Below are 8,057 nucleotides of genomic sequence, written 5' to 3'. Positions count from 1 at the left end.
GATCCTTTTGTAGTTCATAAGCGTGATGATTGGGTGTTCACGCCGTTGTGTGACATGTGCCTCCCTCAAACCTTGTTACGACCTGGGCACATTACCCGTCTGACGTGAACTTGGAGGGTCCTTTTTGAGTATCTCAAAAGAGTGAGGCTTTAGTTATTCTTAGGCTGTGTTGCGTCTGTAGGAGCAGGAAGAGTTTTTGCCGGTTTGTTTGTATCTGGCTGTTCAGTTTCAGAGTCTGGTTTGATGCTGGCTGTAGCTTTTTAACTAGGAGTCGGCTTCTTAGAGCGCATATCCGTAGGCTGCTGCAGGTTAGGTGCCAGTGTCGGACGAGGACTTGGCTTGTGGGATCTGACCCCCCCCACCCAGGCGCGGCGGCGCAGTCGCACTGCAGGCGGGCCCGCGGGTGTGAGCGCGCGGTGCTCCGGGGCAGCCCCCCGCAGTACTGGGTCTGGGCGGCAGGCGGCGCCGGGAGCAAGCTCCCGAGCCGGCGGGCGGAGGCGATCTGCAGGTTCGAGCTGGGCAGCCCACAACCACCTGTGTTTGGCTCGGTTTCGACAGACGAGACGAGGCGGAGCGGGGCGGAGAGCCACTGCCCAGTGCGACCCCTTGTTCTTGCCCGTGTCATGCTACGTCGGCACCGCTTGTCCCCCCGCTGCGGGTTCCCTGAGTGTAGAACTGTGTCCAGTTGACATGGGGTACCCCATGGGAGGGTAACGATGCCTGGGAGTTCGTCCGTGGCTGCATGTAGCTTCCCCCGTGTCGTAGGAGCCCGGGAAGCGGCCTTCATTGCTGCCCAGGCGTGAGCGGGAGCGCGGAGAAATGGGCGGCGCACACCTGGAGGGGTCGGAGAGCCGGCTCGGCTGCTGCTCCGAGGGGGACCCTCGGCGGGCAACCCCTCAGCTCGCGGCCGCTGCTCAAATCCGCGCTGCGGGGCGGGCCGGCTGGGCCTCCGCCGTGCACCCCGCAGGTCGCCTACGGGCCTCGGGATTCCTGCGCGCCCCAAGAGTCCAGAGAGAGCCCTGCAGGGTTTTTCCGATCTGGGGGGGGGGGTGTAGGGAGGGAGGTGTCAACGGTAGTTTCTCCTCCGCAGCGGGTGATTATGGTCCGGGAAGACACAGTGCTTTTTTCCCACCCGGGGGAGAGGGCACTGCTTGCGAGTATCCTGTCGTCTGCGCTTCTTTGCTCCCTTCCTCGTTCGCTCGCTGTGTGCCCTTGAAGAGTTCAGTAACCTCTCTGTGCCGTAATTTCTTTAACGGTAAAATGTGAGGCATGATAGTCCCTACTTCTTAGGATTGTTATTTTAAAATAAAGGAGTTAAGTATGTGTCAACAGCTTAGAGCCGTCTCTGGTGAGTGTTAAATTCACTACCGGCGTTAATTGTTAAACCACAGCTTACGTATTAATTTACGTTTCCTCTTTTGAGGGAGTTTTGTGATTGGGACCCTTCCTCTCTGCCTCTTTCATTTGGCCTTGCCTTCTCTGACCAATTGGTGGCACTCATGATTTTCTAAGTAGTTTCAAACATTGATTAAAAAAACAAAACAAAACTGAGTTCCTCCCATGGGGATTCTCCCATATTAAGGTCCGTGTGGGAGCAAGATGCCAATCAACAGAGTGTCATTGTGTCCCTCCTGTGTGTGAGCCTGTCTGCCCTGTTCCACGCACCCTTTGTGCTGAGTGGATCCAAGATCTCACTCTCTTGTGAGCAAAGCGCTTGTATTGCAGTGGTCTCCCCCCTTCACTGTGAGTTTCCTGAGGCCAGAGACCATGTCTTTATCCCCAGTGCCTGGCACGATTTAGCAACGCAGTAAATGTTTGTTGAACCCACAAGTCTATCCACAGAAGACTGGCTGAATAAACCAGGGTACATCCACACAAAGCTGTTCTGTATAGCTTTACCAAAGAATGAAGCCCGTCTCTGTGGAAGGCCACAGAACTCCAGGATACATCGAGTGAAAAAAGCAAGGCTGGAACCACATATACATTGCCTTTCTTCTAACAAAGATGTGTGCTTTTGCTTACATTTTCAAGAAAAGGCAATGCAACTGTAAATCACAAACTAATAAAAATGGTTACATATAAGGAAAAAACAGAGTGAAGGGAATGGGAGTGGAAACTAGGCTTGTTTTCATATACTGTGTTTTATAGTTTGACTTTGGAATCATGTAAATGGCTTACATGATTATTTTTTTAAAAGAAAATAAAGCATTTTCCAAAAGAAAAAAAAAAGCCACTAATCAGAGTGTATCAGGAGTTACTGACATAACTACCTGGAAAAATAAGTAACTGACTTTAAAACTCATTATTTTGACTATATATCCTGAGGGTGACACATCCTCAGGATAAAAAAGAATGGCAAAGAAATCAAACTACACTTACTAATAGTATCTGTTAGTAATAATACTGGTATTGTTGTTTAGCTGCTATTGCATGTATTTGTACTTTACATCTATATGTTTAAGTAAAATAGTAAATAAGTAATTGAATTGATATTGTTAGATACCAAGGTCTTCAGTGAGAGATGAAGGGATACAAGTATCAAGTCAATGATGTTAGGGATAAGTTGTATAATGGAAAATTTGAATCAGCAAAGGTAGTATGAGTCATAATTAATTTTTCTCTTTCTACAAAATACATATATGTTAGCTGTGTCCACTGAAAAGGCCAAGAAGCAATGGCAATCCATTGCCCATGAGCACCCCTAGTGTCCAAACTGATCATCTAAATGCCGTTGCCCACCAAGAGGAACAAAGACCCCTCTAGGAGATGACTGATTTCAGAACTGGGGCAGGGATTGTGTAAAGATGAGCCTGTGGCATTTTGTTATGCCCCAGAATAAAGTGGCTATAAATACTACTGGGGTTATGTCAAAAGAGCCCAAGAGCAAAGATAAAGGGGCACCCTTGGGCTAAAGATGGAACAGTTCGGGCTGAAGAAAGAATAATGACTGATTGATTGAAACATATCAAATGTATACAAATCCATGAATGCATAGTAATATTTTTTAAAATCCCTCATTGTTTACTCTTGTATTGTCTAAGGAACTATTTGTTTGGAAAACTGGTAAATAAGGGGAAAAAATCAAGCATTTATTCTGCTATCATTTCAGGATACCCAAATAGTTTGTAAGGAAAATAAATGCAACAGAACAGTTGGACTTAGAGAGTCACTCCTCACAACTCATAAAGAAACACTGGGACAAGCAACAATAGCTATTAAAAGTATGAGGTCGGGGGCACCTGGCTGGCTCAGGGAGTTGAGTGTGTCTGCCTTCGGCTCGATGGTGAGCCTGCTTTTCCCTCTGCCTGCCGCTCCCCCTGCTTGTGCGCTCTCTCTCTCTCTCACTGACAAATAAATAAATAAAATCTTTAAAAGAAATAAAAGTATGAGGTGGGGGGCACCTGGCTGGCTCAATGAGTGGGTAGAGCATGGGACTCTTGATCTCAGGGTGCTAAGTTCAAGCCCCATTTTGGGCATAGAGATTACTTAAAAATAAAAATTAAAATATGTTGGTGGGAAACCTATATTGGCTGAATCAAACTAAAAACCCTGAACCCACTGATATATCTTAACATCACTGAGTGAGACAGACAGATAGCACATGCCTCCTGTTGCAATAGGAAGTACACAGCGTCTACGAAATATTCTTGCACAAACATTGAATCTTCATCTAATCAAACTTCCAGATCTAACTACCAAATGGCAAGAAACGTGGAGGACAAAGAAACAGATGAAAAGAGACGACAATGGTTTAATCAGTCGAATCAGGATGTGGGAAGTTCCACAAATTACCCGGTTTCTTCAATCGATGACGAGCATGAAAGAAATGGAGTCGAGGGAGAACTGATAGAGATTAAAAGTTTTTAAAGACATCTCAACCAAATGCAGTGTCGGATCTTGTTCTCAATACGTTGGAAAAAGACATACTGAAGGCACCTGGGAGAAATTTGAACATTGACTCATTATTAGGGTGTTCATATAATCTGTCATCTAAACGGGGCATGTTGAAAGTTAAAGGCTACAAAGGTGTAAATTGGGTCTGTCCGGGCCAACTTGATTACCCTGAGGTTGCACAATCGTGTGGAATTATTGTTAATTTTTAGATTGACATTATTATGTTTATTTTTATAAGCTCTATGTCAGAAAAGCAACTCTCAAAACTTCTAGTCTCAAAACTCTTTACACTTCTAAAAATTACTGAGTCATACTCCCAAGGATGTCTAGCATCAAGAACGCTGAAAATAACGAATTTTGGAAAAGCTGTGAGAACTGGAACGCCTATACATAGGTGGTTGAAATCTAAAATGGTGCCACTACTGTGGGAAACAGTTTGACAGTTTCTCAAAAAGTTAAGCATAGCGTAACACAGAGTCAGACTCAGCAATTCTGGCCCTAGGTATAGAGCCCAGGGAACTAAAAACATGTATTCATACAAAAACTTGGACACAAATGTTCTTAGTAGCATTATTCATACTAGCCAAAAGTGGAAACAACCCCAAAGTCCATCAACTGATGAACGAATACACAAAATGTGGTATATACATACAGTGGAATATTAGGTACAAAAAGTAATGAGGTTCTGGCACCTGCTACGATGTGGATGAGTCCTAAAGACAGTATGCTAAGTGAAATAAGCCAGACACAGAAGATTCCATGTATATCACATGTTCAGAACAAACAAGTCAGAGTCCAAAAGAGGATGAGGAGGGGGAAGAATTGAGACTGACTGGTAACGGATATGGAGTTTCTTTTTTAGGGTGATATGAATGTTCTGGAATTAGCTAGTGGTGATCGTTGCCCAACCTTGTAAAAATACTAAAACCTACTGAATTATATACTTTAAAAAGGTGAATTCTTTGGTATGTGAATTAAATCTCAGTTAAAACACTAAAAAAGTATTGAGGACCCCCAAGAGCTTTTCTTTATGTGAAATACATATTTTTTTCCTATAGTAGAAATTAGGGGCACCTAATAAATAATAAATTAATAAATTAATAAATTAATAAAAATTCAATAAATGAATTAATTGGCAGCTGTGCTCCTAAAACCCTATCAAATACGGATGACCCTATGTAAGGCTATGGGTTCTTCGAGACCACGAGGATAAACAAGTAGGTTCATTGTATGGCTTCATAGGGCAAAAACCTGAGCACAAAGTGAAGGCTCATCAGTAGCACCTCCACACTGGGGAATTCTCCCTCCATTTACTAAGAGAATGAAGTGGAGCTAAACCAGAGGACTAACTAGGAGGGGTCCCTGCAAGGTGTTGTGCAATGGTGAGCCTAGGATGCAAAGGACGCTATGGCCACCTGTTTATAAGACAGTGCTTTAGGGGCGCCTGGGTGGCTCAGTCGTTAGGCGTCTGCCTTCGGCTCGGGTCATGGTCCCAGGGTCCTGGGATCGAGCCCCACATCGGGCTTCCTGCTCGGCGGGAGGCCTGCTTCTCCCTCTCCCGCTCCCTCTGCTGGTGTTCCCTTTCTCGCTGTGTCTCTCTCTGTCAAATAAATAAATAAAATCTTAAAAAAAAAAAAAAAAAAAAAAGACAGTGCTTTAAAAAATGCGTGCCTTGGGACGGCTGGGTGGCTCAGTCAGTTAAGCGGCTGCCTTCGGCCCGGGTCATGATCCCAGGACCCTAGGATTGAGTCCCACATTGGGCTCCTTGCTCAGCAGGGAGTCTGCTTCTCCCTCTCTCTCCCTCTGCTTGTGCTCTCTCTGTCAAATAAATAAAATCTTTAAAAAAATAAAAATAAAAAATAAATAAAATAAATAAAATAAGAAATGCATGCCTTTCTAAGTAGATACATGCCTAGGTGTGGGTCGAGGAATACCTGAGTAAGGAGAAAACACGGGAGGATACATCCCAGCTTCTCAGCATAGATGGCCTTGGGTGCTCAGCTGGGGAAAAGGAGGAAGAGAGGAAGTGGCTGGAGCTTAGCAAAACAAAAACACAGAAAGGAAAAACTGGCCACCCCTCTTCCCAAAGCACACATGTGACCGTGCGTACCCACATAAAATTATCTATGAACGTGGTTATGGACAAAGAGGTTAAATTTTTAACTATTTCCTCTCTTTGTCCTTGGGGGCCCAGTGTGCCATGGTTGCAAACAGTAGCCTCCTTGGTAGTGTATGCAGCCTGTTGATTGTATGGGTTGCCCTACGGGACCTTGAAGACAGCCCTTTCCAGTGGATATTGAGGTCTGACCTCATGCTATCTCCAATCTAGGCTGCTGAGAGGTATGCAGAGTGCCTTTGGAAAGCCCCAGGGCACATTGGTCCACATTGGCCAAGTCATCATGTCCATCCATACCAAGCTGCAGAACAAGGAGCATGTGACTGAGGCCCTATGCAGGGCCAAGTTCAAGTTCCCTGGCCGCCAGAAGATCCACATCTCCAAGAAGTGGGACTTTACTAAGTTTAATGCGGATGAATTTGAAGACATGGTGGCTGAAAAGCGGCTTATCCCAGATGGCTGTGGGGTCAAATACATCCCTAATCGTGGCCCCTTGGACAAATGGAGGGCTCTGCATTCATGAGAACCTCGGCACTGCCCCCTCCCTATTCATGCCCACCAATAAAACCTACTTCCTGTCAAAAAAAATTTTTTTTTAACTATTTCCTTTAAGGAGAAATGGAAGAATGCAATAAATTCCAGAGATTTGGTGGCTAAACCTTTAGCCGTACCTCTCAGGTTTTCCGAGACCATATGACTGACGATGTGAGGTGAAGACTTCCTCATCAGGAGAAACAAAAATGAGAGAAAGTAAAAACAAAAAAAACAAGTGTTTGCTCCCTTTCCTTCTCCGAAGAGTCAAAACTGATGGGTTTAGAGCACGACAGCATTTGCAGCTCCATCTTTCAGGGTTCACGTGGTCGCGGCGTGGTTAATAATAGGATTGGGAACACACTGGAAGGTAATTACTGCTTGCAGCAAAGCCACTTTTCTGATTACGGGCCAACTGGAAAAATGAGAGTCCAATATTCACAACCCCTGAAGGCCTATGGAGAATGAGGTGACCACTATCTCCTTTTGCCTGTGAGGGTACAGAAGTTTTAACATAATGAAGGCTGGTTTGGGTGAAAAGAGTATACTAATTATTTGCACCAAATGGCTTTTAATGAGCTGGAATTCTTTGAAATACCGTAGTAAAGAGAGCTATAAACAAAAGAATCTTGTAAACATAGAATATCCACCGGAATAACAAAAGTCAGAGCCATGTTGAAAATTTGACCCAGCATGTCAGCTTTCACTGTGCTATAAATCCATCACATCTCCAGTATACCTTTCTCCCTCCTAAACGCCTAGGTTCACTTAGCTTCTTTTTCAGATCTGTGCCATCAGCTTAATATTTCTACACGTGTTTTTTATTAGGAGAGTATATGATGTAAGCACATCTTACCCAGGGGCTGTTCCTTCCACAGGGACTGGGCTCCTTCTCACTGTGTCTCTTGGAGGACCTCACCCCAACGACATTCCCTTCTTGTGCCCTAATCATTCCCGCTGGTGCTCCCAAAGGCTCACTCTGTTCCACTGGTCAAATGTTCTCCCTGACGCCATGCCCCTCTGTAGCAAGGGCCGTTTCTCTGCTCAGCAAAATGTCTCAAAACCGAAAACAAAGTAACAAACCCACACATGTTGTCTCTCACTCCCCACCTATATCATTCGTTTAGAATTTCATTTGTTATGGGAAGCTTGCTCCTGGTTATCTCTCTTGAGTTTTGAAAACTTTATAATAGCTCCCCTCTGTGAAATGCCATTGAAGAAACAAGGCCGTTTGTCTTGTAAAAAGACTGAACCTTTGGATTTGGCAGATTGGTGCTTCTTGCTGTCATTGAATTTTCCTCTTTGTCTCCCCCATTTCCTATGGAGAGATTGTCAGACCTAGAGGCAGGATTAAGTGCAGGATCAGCCTTGGGGGCAGGGCCGTGTACTTAACGATTTTATCACTAGAGGCCTGTGATTTCCCACTTTTATTGATGAGAGATGGATCTGCTATAAAGTTCCCCAACAGTCTTTCCCCTGATATTTCATTAGTTTGTTCAGGAAAAGCAGGGTGAAG

At 44.7% G+C, this 8,057-nt stretch overlaps 2 non-coding genes across 2 annotated transcripts; both read left to right on the top strand.

Annotated features, from left to right (window-relative positions):
• Nucleotide 1: 1 nt before the first annotated feature.
• On the top strand, nt 2–105 carry LOC123849181 (small nucleolar RNA U13). Its single transcript, XR_006792007.1, has one exon. It is a non-coding gene; the product is annotated as a small nucleolar RNA U13 (small nucleolar RNA).
• A 5,937-nt stretch (nt 106–6,042) lies between these two features.
• On the top strand, nt 6,043–6,176 carry LOC123849172 (small nucleolar RNA SNORA70). The gene has a single exon (XR_006791998.1). It is a non-coding gene; the product is annotated as a small nucleolar RNA SNORA70 (small nucleolar RNA).
• The last annotated feature ends 1,881 nt before the right edge of the window (nt 6,177–8,057 follow it).

This window comes from Mirounga angustirostris, unplaced genomic scaffold, assembly GCF_029215605.1.
Source record: "Mirounga angustirostris isolate CCGP_5_RB_7025 unplaced genomic scaffold, mMirAng1.0.hap1 SCAF_2, whole genome shotgun sequence".
NCBI lineage: Eukaryota > Metazoa > Chordata > Mammalia > Carnivora > Phocidae > Mirounga > Mirounga angustirostris.
Note: the sequence above shows the minus strand (reverse complement) of the source record. Positions and strands in the feature narration are given on the sequence as shown.